Source organism: Arvicola amphibius, chromosome 12 (assembly GCF_903992535.2).
Source record: "Arvicola amphibius chromosome 12, mArvAmp1.2, whole genome shotgun sequence".
Taxonomy (NCBI): domain Eukaryota; kingdom Metazoa; phylum Chordata; class Mammalia; order Rodentia; family Cricetidae; genus Arvicola; species Arvicola amphibius.
This window is the reverse complement of record NC_052058.2, coordinates 132243995-132257116: the sequence shown is the minus strand read 5'-3', so window position 1 is coordinate 132257116 and position 13122 is coordinate 132243995. Positions and strand designations below refer to the sequence as shown.

The 13122-nt window shown below is 38.1% G+C and overlaps 1 non-coding gene across 1 annotated transcript; it reads right to left on the bottom strand.

Annotated features, from left to right (window-relative positions):
• Window positions 1-2850: 2850 nt before the first annotated feature.
• Window positions 2851-2916, bottom strand: LOC119803149. The gene has a single exon (XR_005283561.1). It is a non-coding gene; the product is annotated as a small nucleolar RNA SNORD109A (small nucleolar RNA).
• Between the last annotated feature and the right edge of the window lie 10206 nt (window positions 2917-13122).

The following is a 13122-nucleotide window of genomic DNA, read 5'->3' as shown; positions in this document are numbered from 1 at the left end:
ATGGGGAGTTCTTGGGAAATTGGGATGGTTGGTATATATGAAGGGTGGATATGGGAGCAGGGAAGCATATATCTTAATTAAGGGAGCCATTTTAGGGATGTCAAGAGACATGACTCTAGAGGGATTCCCAGGTATTCTGGGAGATGCCCCCAGCTACTTCCTTGGGCAGCTGAGGAGAGGGAGCCAGAAAAAAAACAGATCCTATAGCCATACTGATGAATTTCTTGCGTATCACCATAGAACCTCCACCTGGCCATGGATGGAGATAGAGACAGAGGCCCACATTGGAGCACCGGACTGAGCTCCCACAGTCCTGATGAGGAGCAGGAGGGAGAACATGAGCAAGAAATTCAGGACCGTGAGGGGTGCGTTCACCCACTGAGACTGTGTGTCAGAACTAACAGGAGATCACCAAGACCAGTTGGAATGGAACTGACAGAACATGCCATTCAAACCGGACTCTCTGAATGTGGCTGATGGTGGAGGCTGACTGAGAAGCCAAGGACAATGGTGATAGGCTTTGATTCTAAGGCATGGACAGGCTCTGTGTGAGCCTTGTCAGTTTGGTTGATCACCTTCCTGGACCTGGGGGGAGTTGGGAGGACCTTGGACTTAACATAGTATAGGGAACCCTTATGGCTCTTTGGCCTGGAGAGTGAGGGAGTGGGGATATGGGTGGAGGGGAGGGCAGGGAAGAGGAGAGGAGATGGAAATTTTTTAATTAAAAAAAATGCCTTCCAATAACTGAGGTCACATAGATCAAGGAATGGTTATATTTTTTTATATTTTCACTAACTGGAAAAGTGAATTGCCTACTTTTAGAAATAGTATACCAAAGGACTGAAGAGCAATAGACTTGAGGGTTTACCAAGAAAAAATGGGTCAAGAGAGTGTAATCATACAAATCATAGTCCTTGAACTCCTGGTCATAGATGTTGGTTTTTAGAAATCACAATCTTAGTGAAAAATTATTGAGAATACAGATAGACCCTCAGTGTTTACTACTTCTACCTGAAGAAGAAGAGATATTTGGGATTCTATTTTGGAACAAAGTGAAACAGAATTATCATGGATGGAATTGTCCCAACAGAAAACTGTCTTTCTTGCGAGCCTCAGCCTACACACTCCCAAGCATATCCAACATTCTCCTGCCCTAAAATAAAAACTCTGGCTTGTTACATTATCCCCTAAATTTTGGATTGTTTTTCAATGCCTATTTTCCTTCTTCATTGAGTCTTCTAAATGTGACATTCTATGTACACTTGAGACAGAAAGAAGTGATAGTGAATTTTCTTTTTGATACACTAATGATAGTTTTACTCTAGCAAAAATAAGACATGGCGGGTATATCTCATATAAATTGGTCCTCATGACTTCTTTACCAGAACTCAGAACAAAATGAACAAATGTTAAGCAGGAGTCCTGACTATATCTATGATGTACGTGCCATGTGTTTTATATGACTTCACCAAGGAACTAATTGCCTCAATGTGTCATCTTTGGGTTTATCATAAGAATCTGTGAGTCTCCCTTGCACAACCAGAGAATAATGGAGTGAAAGGTGAAACCAAGACATCATGCAAAACCCAGATATTGTCAGACCTTGGGAAATTGCACTTTCCTCTGAGCTGGGTAAGCTTCTTGATATGAAAGGAGCAAAAAGCTTATTTCTCTCTTATGAAGTAAATAACAACATGAACTTTAAAGGTGGATTGCAACAGTGAACTCCTTTTATAATTTGGGCTTGAGAATGATGTATATAATTTCTAGACCAGGATAGGTTTCCATTCCATTTTACTCTCCAGGTATAATGTTGGTGATGATGTGCTTTTCACCTGATCTACGGTGGATCCTAAGGATGTTCTTTCACCTTGTATCCATGAACTATAATGTATTTCTTTCATTTTTATTCTTTCTGATGGTAATTGTTTGTTTAGAGAAGTGCTTGACTTCGGCCCATTACAATTTAGAAATTTAGGGTATCTACTGCAGTTTTATGCTCCTTATGGATCTGATCCCCATATTTTCTCCTCAGCCTTCCATTTTGGAGTAATGAATCTCAAGGAAGTGCTTCTTGAAAGAAGGAATTGGACCTATGTTCCAACTGTGCAGTTTTTGAATCTCTCAGCATACTTATAAATCTAAACAATATAGAGAAGTTGCAGGTCATATTTACAGACAAGCCTTACAGCAAAGACTGCTTTTAAAATGAGACCATATGAAAATATCTTCTTGGGTTTTAAGAAGAATTGATGACAATAAGCTATGGTTGGTGATCAGGTCCAAATCTGAAATCCAATGGACGTGGTACACAGACAGTAAAGTCACCTTTTGCACACACAACTGATACACCTGCTAATGAGTATGAAATATTCAGTGAAACATGTTGAAAAGGCATGACACTCACAATAAGGGAAATTATCACAAGTATTTCCTGGATTTGGAAAGGACCATGGGTCCACCAGCCCTCCAAATTTCTGAGTCATGGTGGACATCAGGCCTCCCATCTTTTCTTGCCCCTTTCCCAATGTAAGAATGTCCAATTCATCAGAGAAAATCATGGAGGATCTCTGGGATAGTTTCCCTGCTTCATTCACTTTTGGGTCTTTCATCCAGGCATGCATCAGTCATTAACTTCAAAGCAATGTAACATAAATGATACAGTACAGTGCTTTTTAGAGGCAAAGTATTAAAGCAGAAAAATAAAAGTTTTTGGCACACTACAAAATTGTTCTTTCTGCAAAATTTAGGAGACCAAAGCCAGTGTGCACTTTGATATATCTTCCTTCAAAATGGAAGAGTGCTAGCCGTGTTCTGGAAAAATCGTGGTTCTCAAGAGGACCTCTTACTGGACCTCAGATTGCCATTTGTTTGAGTCAGTCAGTGTCCTCAGAGATTTCTTGTCATCATCGATCCAGAGAAGTCAGCTCTTAACCCATGAGCATTCCAGGGAAATGGGAAGGCAGCCATGGATAGGCTTTTCAGCATTGAAAAGGTACATCAGGGTTGTTCAGCAGGCTTGATTCTCAAGTTCTACAACAGAGGTACAGAATAGGGAAGAGCAGCCAAAAATTTGGTCCTGTACTTTTGAGCACATTTGAGATGGACACATATGAATCATCTAGTATGCCAAAGACACTGATAACAAAGAGAAAAACATCATGATTTTAAGGGTGGAGATTTTCCCTGAAAACTAGGTTCTTTGAAAAAATGAGGAAAAGCTTACACCCAAAATTATCTCACAGAAACTGTATTCATTCAATCACTGATTGGACCATTATCTTAAGATATTTATTGTCTATCACTTACATAATAATTTAAAACATTTTTATTAGAGCCGGACGGTGGTGGCACATGCCTTTAATCCCAGCACTTGGGAGGCAGAGGCAGGCAGATCTCTGTGAGTTTGAGACCAGCCTGGTCTACAAGAGCTAGTTCCAGGACAGGCTCTAAAGCTGCAGAGAAACCCTGTCTCGAAAAACCAAAAAAAAGAAAAAAAACATTTTTATTAATCTATAATTTGCCACATAGCTGTGGCTTATCACATAAAATTCCTATGCACTGTCTCCAGTGTCTCTGTGGGTTCTAACTCTGTTCTGTTTTCTCCAAACATAAATCTTCCCTCCCCTGCCTAGTTCTGAATTTCCTTGCCAAAATCTCAAAGCTGTTCTTATTCATTAACCAATATAAGCAAAACAGAGATAGAAGAACCTCGCACACCAAACCTCAGTTGCATTTGTTGGCAGTGTTGTGTTTTGTGTGTTTGTGTCTCTCATGTCACACCATGCTCTGTTGTTTCATTAGAATGTTGAAAATTACAACTTTAAGCATCAAAGTAAGGCAAATTTTTTATAAGAATTGACTCTTGATTATTTTTCTGATCTTGGTCACCTAGAGAATTTCCTCCTTTTCCTCTTTTTCAACCTTTCAGGTAAAATGATTTTCTATCACATATATGCAAAGTGTAAGTTTTGATTCTCTCCCCATGAAAACAGATGAATTAAGAGGACCGTTAACATGGAAGCAAAGCAACTAGTCTGAAACTCAGAGGGAGTCTTTTAAGAATTCACATCAATTCAAGCCAAAGATGACAAACACTTCAATTGCTTCTCCATGTGTTGGATTTCTGCATTCAAGGATAGGCTCTATGGTCTATCACAGCAAGAGGAAACTCAACAGTTTGGAAAGTAGAGTTTGTTGAATGGAGTTCAAAGGAAAAAAAAACTAAGGAAATTTGGGTTGCATAAAATGGAACATCATAAATTCATCATACATAAGAATGATTGAATGTGTATGTGGGCTGAAAAGATATTGAAAAATATACTTCCTACAACTGAGGTCACTTAAATCAAGGAAATTCTATGAATGGTAATAATTCCTTACATTTTCACTAACTGGAGTTGGGCATCACCTTCTTTTAGACACAGTATACCAAAGGACTGAAGAGCAATAGACTTGAGGGTTTGGCCAAGAAACAAAACGAAATGGTCAAAAGAGTGTAATCATACAAATCATAGTCCTTGATCTCCTGAAGTCATAGATGTTGATTTTTAGAAATCCCAAGTCTTAGTGAAAAATTGTTGAGAATACAGACAGACCCTAAGTGCTTACCACTTCTACTGGAAGAAGAGGTGATGTTCAGGATTCTATTCTGGAAGAAAAGAGAAATAAAATTATCAAGGATGGGATTGTCTCAACAGAAATCTGTCTTCCTTGCTAGCCTCAGCCTGCACACTCCCAAGCATATCCTACATTCCCCCACCCTAAAATAAAACCACTGGCTCGATACATACTGCCCTCAATTTTGGATTGTGTTTCAATGACTACTTTCCTTCTTGATCTCTTTTTCTAAATGTGGCATTCTATGTACATTGGAGACAGAAAGATGTGTCTGGGAATTGTTTCTCTTTGATAAAATAATGACAGGTGTACTCTAGCAAAAAGGGGACATGGCATGGATATCTTCCATAAATTTGTCATCAAGACATCTCAGCAGTTTAGAAAGGAGACCTTGGTGAATGGATTTCAATGGAAAAAACCCAGGAATCAAAAGTAGCATGAAAATTGAGCTTATTAAATTCATACATTTGACATCAACAAATAACAATACTCTATTGTGCCATAGAAACTCAAAATAAAGATAAACATGTCATAAATTTTTACTAGTTGATTTCTATCTTGGTAACTAGCTTCCTTGACAAAAAGATGAAAATTATAAAAAATGTACAAAAAACAGATAGGAGTCTCCTTAAATATTTTTGAAGGGGCCAAAATGTTTTTGGATTTCTGGGCTATCTACTCAAGGTGGAAATTGTTGATAGATTTGTATTCGTCCAACATAAGTTTGTTATAATTACCATCACCATTGTCATCATCATTATTATCATCATCATTTTCTTATACCTCATCCTCCACTTTTGCTAACACAGAATTTTTTCCTCAGTTTACCTTGATGGACTTTGCAGTTAGTCCTGCAACTCCCCATATTGCTTGCATCCTAAAATTTGTATCCTAATACCCTCAATGTCTTGTAGGTTTCTTTACAATTATCATGATAGAAACCACAGAGGAACCAATAACAATAGTGAAATATCACCAATAAACTCAAACTTACGATTCATAGTTGGTGTTGGGTTTTCTATGTTTGTGTGTGTCTTGTGACACCATGCTCTTTTGTTTTATGAAAATTCACAAAATTTCAACTTCAAGCTACCTTATAAGTTAAATATTTTCTAAGAACTGTCCCTTGATAATTTCTTTAAGCTTGGGCATCCAGTGTTGTTCCACATCCTTCTATTTCTCAGATTTTTCTTAAAATGATTTTGGCAAAATATGTATGATAAACTACAATTTTGTCTGTCTCTCCATGAAAACAGGAATACTCCAGTAACATGGAAAGATAACCAAAGAGTTGTAAAACTCAGAGCGAGACATTTCAAAATTCACATAAATTCAAGTCAGGGAAGCCAAACACTGACATTGCTTCTCAGTGTACTAGAGAGCTATATTCAAGGCTAGGCTTTATTGCAATTCTCAGTAAGAGGACTAGACACAAAAGGGAGGAAAAAGAGTTTGATTAATGGAGGACCAGTGTACAACTGTTGGAATCATGGGATGCATGAAAATTGAGCATCTTTAATTCACCATACATCAGAAAGATTGGATGTGTTGATGGTCTGAGAAGACATTATGGAATACTATTCATACACCTGAGGTGAATTCAAACAGAAATTAAACAATTACTGCTAATAATTCTTTTCCTTGTCACTAAAAGGAGAGGAGAAGTCCCTTCTATGAGACCTAGTATATCACAGTACTAAAGAGTGATAGACATGAGGACTTTGCCGGAAAACAAAACATAATGGAAGAAGACTATCATCCTAGATAGATTGTGAATTCATGAAGTCATAGATGTTGACATTTTGGAATACCCAGTGATAGTAAAAAAGTTATTGAGTGAAGAGATAGAGACTCGCTGCTTACTTTTTCTGCCTGAAGAATAAGAAGTCCTTCAGAATTCTATGCTATAACAGTAGAGAAATAAAACTTCTCAGAGATGGTAAGGTCTACAAACAACTTGGTCTACTTTGACAGCCACAGGGTGTAGACTTCCTAGCATACCCAACCCCAAAACTGACTTGTTATTTTTGTCGACACTTTGGCTTGTCTTACAATGATATTGTTTCTTTTTTATTGCTTCTACTAAAGCTCTCTGTACATTAGACAATAAAATAAGCAAGAAAGAATTGTTTTTCTTCGATATAATGATGACAGATATACTCTAGCAAGGGGAAGACATGGTACATATATCTCATATTCATTTTCCTAAAATCTTCTATTCCACGTCTTATAGAACACTGAATATGTTTTAAGAAGTAGGAGGCCTGACAGTATCTATGATGTTGCTATCATGTCTTTAAAAAGATGTGGCTGAGCAAATAGTTTCCTTAATGTATGTATCATCTTCTGGTGTATCATGTGGGAATGTGTTTCACCAAAGCACAGCAAGAACATTATGAAATGAATAATGAAACAGAGATGTGCTTCAAAAATCAGAAAATGCCTGGACTTTTGGCAACTCCACTTAATTCTGAGATGGGTAATGTCTTTGAATATGTAGCGTGTGGGATACTTTTTTTTCTCTCAAATATGGGAAATGATAACATGAACTTTACTGGTGGATTGCAATCATGAATCCCTTTCTAACTTCTGTTTGGGAATGGTTTATGTCATTTCTAGATCAGGAGCTGTTGTCCATACAAATTCTCTTTCCATGTCTATGTTTGCCTTGGTAGCCATTCAACTGATTTGATATTTTTGTGAATTCTAAGAGGTTCTTTCACCGAGTCTCTGTGTAATATGCAGTTCATTTCTGACTTATTTTCTGTTAGATTGGAATTGATTACAGATAGAAGTGCTTGCCTTCAGCCCTGTTTCATTGAAAACATTGGGTTGTCTACTGTATTATTTGTGCTCATTTTGGACATGCTCCCCATTTGTTTCCAAAAATGAATTTTTGGAGGCATGGATAAGAACAAAATGATTGTTGCAAGTAGAAATTGTACCTGTTTGTCAACTAAACAGCTTGTAAACCTCTCCACTGCTAATAAATACAAACAATGTAAAAAACTTGAAGGTCACATTCACAGACCAGGCTTATAACAAAGAATGATTTAAATTAGATCTCATAAAATAGTTCTCTCATTCACAGACCTAGAGAGAACAGTAATCAACTTTATACGGAAAAACAAAAAACCCAGGATAGCCAAAACAATCCTATACAATAAAAGTACTTCTGGAGGCATTATGATTCCTGACATCAAACTTTATTACAGAGCTACAGTAATGAAAACAGCTTGATATTGGTATAAAAACAGAGATGTTGACCAATGGAATCGAATCGAAGACCCAGATATTAATCCACAAATCTATGAACACCTGATTTTCAACAAAGGAGCTAAAAGTATACAATGGAAGAAGGAAAACATCTTTAACAAATGGTGCTGGCATAACTGGATGTCAACCTGTAGAAGAATGAAAATAGATCCATTTATATCACCATGCACAAAACTCAAGTCCAAATGGATTAAAGACCTCAATATTAATCAGACCACACTCAATCTGATAGAAGAGAAAGTGGAAAATAGTCTACAACACATGGGCACAGGAGACCATTTCCTATGTAGAACCCCTGTAGTACAGACAATAAGAGCAACATTGAATAAATGGAACCTCCTGAAACTGAGAAGCTTCTGTAAAGCAAAGGACCCTATCATTAAGACAAAAAGGCATCCTACTGACTGGGAGAAGATCTTCACCAACCCCACATCAGACAAAGGTCTGATCTCCAAAATATATAAAGAACTCAAGAAACTAGACTTTAAAATGCTAATTAACCCAATTAAAAAATGGGGCTCTAAACTGAACAGAGAATTCTCAACAGAAGAATTTCGAATGACCAAAAGACACTTAAGGTCATACTTAATCTCCTTAGCGATTAGGGAAATGCAAATCAAAACAACTCTAAGATACCATCTTACACCCCTCAGAATGGCTAAAATCAAAAACGCCAATGATAGCCTATGCTGGAGAGGATGTGGAGTAAGGGGAACACTCATCCATTGTTGGTGGGAATGCAAACTTGTGCAACCACTTTGGAAAGCAGTGTGGCGATTTCTCAGGGAACTGGAAGTCAACCTACCCCAAGACCCAGCAATTCCACTCTTGGGAATATACCCAAGAGATGCCCAATCATACTACAAAATTATTTGTTGAACTATGTTTATAGCAGCACTATTTTTAATAACCAGAACCTGGAAACAACCTAGGTGTCCCTCAATAGAAGAATGGATAAAGAAGGTGTGGCACAATACACTTTAGAGTACTACTCAGCAGTAAAAAACAATGACATCTTGAATTTTTCATGCAAATGGATGGAAATAGAAAACACTATTCTGAATGAGGTAACCCAGACCCCAAAAGAGGAATATGGTATGTACTCACTCATAAGTGGATTCTAGCCATAAATAAAGAACATTTAGCCTATAATTTGTGATCCTAAAGAAGCTAAATAAGAAGGTGAACCCAAAGAAAAATATATTGTTATCTTCCTGGATGTTGGAAATTGACAAAATTGCTAGGCAGGGGTTGGGAGCATGGGGTGGGGGTAAGGTGGGGATAAGGGGATATGGGGAGAGAAGGGAGAAAGAGAGGATGGGGAGAGCTTGAGGGAATGGGATGGTTGGGATGAAGGAGGGGGGATATGGTAGCAGGGAAGTACATATCTTAATTATGGGAGCCATTTATGGTTGGCAAGAGACTTGCCTCTAGAGGGGTTCCCAGGTGTCCAAGGAGATGTCCCCAGCTTGTTCCTTGGGCAGCAGAGGAAAGGGTGCCTGAACAGGCCTTGTTCTATATCTACACTGATGATTATCTTGCATATTACCATAGAACCTTCATCTGGTGATGGATGGAGATAGAGACAGAGACCCACATTGGAGTACCGGACTGAGCTCCCAAGGTCCTAATGAGGAACAGAAGGAGGGAGAACATGAGCAAGGAAGTCAGGACCGTGAGGGGTGCGTTCACCCACTGAGACGGTGGGACAGATCTAATGGGAGATCACCAAAGCCAGTTGTAATTGGGACTGATGAAGCATGTGATCAAACCGGACTCTTTGAATGTGGCTGATGGTGGAGGCTGGTTGAGAAGCCAAGGACAATGGCACTGGGCTTTGATTCTGCTCCATGGATGGGTTTTGTGGGAGCCTTGTCAGTTTGGATGCTCACCTTCCTGGACCTGGGGGGAATTGGGTGGACCTTGGACTTACTGTTGTGTAGGGAATCCTGACTGCTCTTTTGCCTGGAGAGGGAGGGAGTGTGGGTGTGAGTAGAGGGGAGGGGAGGGAAGTGGGAAGAAGGGAGGAGATGGAAATTTTTAATAAAAAAGAACCTCTTTTCCAAAGCAACATATCCTTAGATCCATATTCTGAAGTCAAGATACCTTTAAAATATATATACTGGGTTAGCTTAGTAGCCCATACAATGAAATGTTTCTCTGTATTTCACTCATTCACAGTCAAAAAATTCAAAGAAAACACAATAATATACATAACCTAGATTCTGTGTATTCTACATCTTTACATGGTTTGTTTTTACTCTATTACTTTTTAATATTATTTTAATATCATTACTCTGTCTCTTTAAAGACTTTGTTTCTTTTTTGTAAACCATTTACTTCCCATTATATCTCTCTATACTCATTTTCTTCTCTCTTAGAAGCCTACATACTTTTATCTAACATTGTGACCCAACTGGGTTTGTCTTTTTTTTGCATATCTGTAATTCTTTACTGTACAGAAACACTTTTTAAAATGCTAAGCACTTCTTAAAACTTAATCCATGCCATTACTATTGTATATATGGTATTACCTGTTTGCTTCCCCACAGTCCAACATGGTGGAAGTCCACTCACTGCCTCTGGAAGCCATACACATTTCCCCAGTTTTAGGCACACAACAGGTTTGTGTTGCCGTTAAACAAGCTGCAGCAGTCTGCTCAAAAACCCCATTCAAATATTTGGTCTCCTGAAAGAGCCAGAGGTCATGCTGAGAGTGTAACCCAGAAATCCTGCATTTCAAAACAGTGTGACTATTTTTCTGCTGCTGAGTCAGAAAAATCTCTCTTAAAGGAGCAGCTGCATACATCCAGCAAACAGCCAAAGCTTTATTAAACTCTATATTTTTGCGTCTAGTATTCCTTTTTAAGCCCTCTCAGGTTTTACATGGATTTAGTTGGTCATGTGAGCGCCAATCTGTTGCATGGAGCCACTTCTTTGTCCTGCCCACCCAGAACAGAAATAACCACAGAGAAACTGTATTAATTAAACCACTGCTTGGCCTATTAGATCTAGATTCTTATTGGCTAACCCTTACATCTTAGTTTAACCTATTTCTATTAATCTGTGTATTGCCACATGTCTGTGGGTTACTGGCAAAATTTCAGCATGTCTGACTCTGCCCCATAGCATCTCTCTGACTCCACCCTTTTTCCTCTCAGCATTTAGTTTAGTTTTTTTCAACTAGTTCGTTTCTATCCTTGCCATAGGCTCAAAGCAGTTCTTATTTATTAACCAATAAAAGTAACACAGAGACAGAAGGATCTCCTACAGCAGCTAATGAGGTAGGAAAGTTTACCGGGGCAAATTCCCATTCCTGATATGTTTCATTTATGTTTTGTTACAGGGTTAAAATCCCAGAGGGCTACTTATTCTACAAGCACAACAAGTAAGCAGCAACCCTGTTTCTAGTGACTGGATTTTTTTGTGTAAAGACTGGGGATGGCTTATGGATCTATGACCTCAAAAACTGAAGAAATATGATTTCTATAATGTTATTCTTTACAATGTTGTTTGGAATTGTACTACAAATATCAAGTTTATCACTTTTCAGGCCTCTGTTATTTAAGTCTCATAGAGTGGACTTCTCTTCTTTGGCTAGTGACAAGGTAACCAAATATTACTATTCCCTGTATGCTTCTTGATTTAAATAAAAACACCACAGTTGTGTATAAGTTATACTGAATGAATTTAGTATTGAACTCAAATGAAAAATTCTTGTTAAAGATGAATTTCAGAAACTCATTCTTAATTCCTCTTCTGATTTTGATCTTATTCTCCTTTAAATTCTAAGAATCCACCACCGTCCTATTTCTACCCTGTCTGGTTCTTTCACCAATGAAATATGGAATGATGTGAATGGCAATAGAGATCAGTCCAGAATAAAGGTCTTTGGCTTTTCTGACTTCCAAAGCTGTGGATTGAGAAAAGGCACCTACTATGTTTTTACTTCTCTGTAATTCACTTTCCACATTGTAAATGCCTCTTAGTTTTTTGGGGGGAAAATTCTCAAAACCTCCAGTTTTCCTATAATTGAGTTAACAAAAGCATCTCATCGGATGTCTATACAAAAGAGCAGGGTGTGCTATCCCACTAGATGTCCATGTGCAGAAAAATAAGGAAGAATAAATTTTTATGTTCAATCTTTGCCATTTTAGGGATCCCTAAATTTGAACCTTTGAAAACTTATATGAATAAATAGAGCATGCATGATAATAGAGACTAATTTAGACTCAAACACAGCAACCACAAAACATGCCTTTCTAAAATGCATCTGAGATTATTGGTGGCATTTACGAATGTTTGTGGGGCTTTCTTTATTGTTTCTATCCAGAGAAGATCAGCAAAACATCTAGGAAGGAAATGGTAATGAGACACAATTTTCAGGATTCAACATAGAATTGACAGTTGCAGAGTGAACAGGAAAGTCCATATTGGGCTCTGAGATAGACAAAAATACTTCAGGGAGAAGAGGAGACAGATGAAGATGAGGAGAAAGATGAGGGGGCAGGACCATTGAGGCAGGACTGATGTCCTTCCTCTTTATGGAGGGAACAGGTATCCCTCCATAGAGAATGGGCTCCATAAAAAAAAATTTCATGCACTAGGGATAAATAGTTCTATTGCCATTGACTCCATAAACTGCCTAAGCCCCATAACTGTCACCCACTTTTAGAGGATCTAGTTTGCTCCTACTCAGGTTTGCCAGCTGTCAGTCTGGAGTGAGCTCCCACTAGCTTGGGTCACCTGTTTATTTTGGTTTCCCCATCATGTTCTTGAACCTTTTGGTCATACTATTGCTCCTACATCTCTTTGACTAGACTCTGGGAGCTTGGCCCAGTGCTTAGCTATGGATTTCTTTATCTGCTTCCACAATATATGGGATGAAGTTTCTATGATATCAATTAATGTAGTCATCAATGTGATTACAGAGGAAGGGCAGTTCACACACCCTCTCCATTATTGCTTAAATTCTTAGCTGGTGTCGTCCTTTGTAGATTTATATGTTTTCTACATATTGACAGTGAATTTATCATTCTTCTTAAAAACTGGATTATCTCTTGATCCTAATAATCATCTTTGTATTTAAGCACCATATCAAGCCAGCTTTCAGAATTTGACCTGCTCATCAACCACATCTTATGAATGTTTCTTGACATTTTTTGTAGTTGTGTTCCAAGTTTGAAGAGACATCTCTCTCTTGAAGCATGATGCATGAAGGGTATG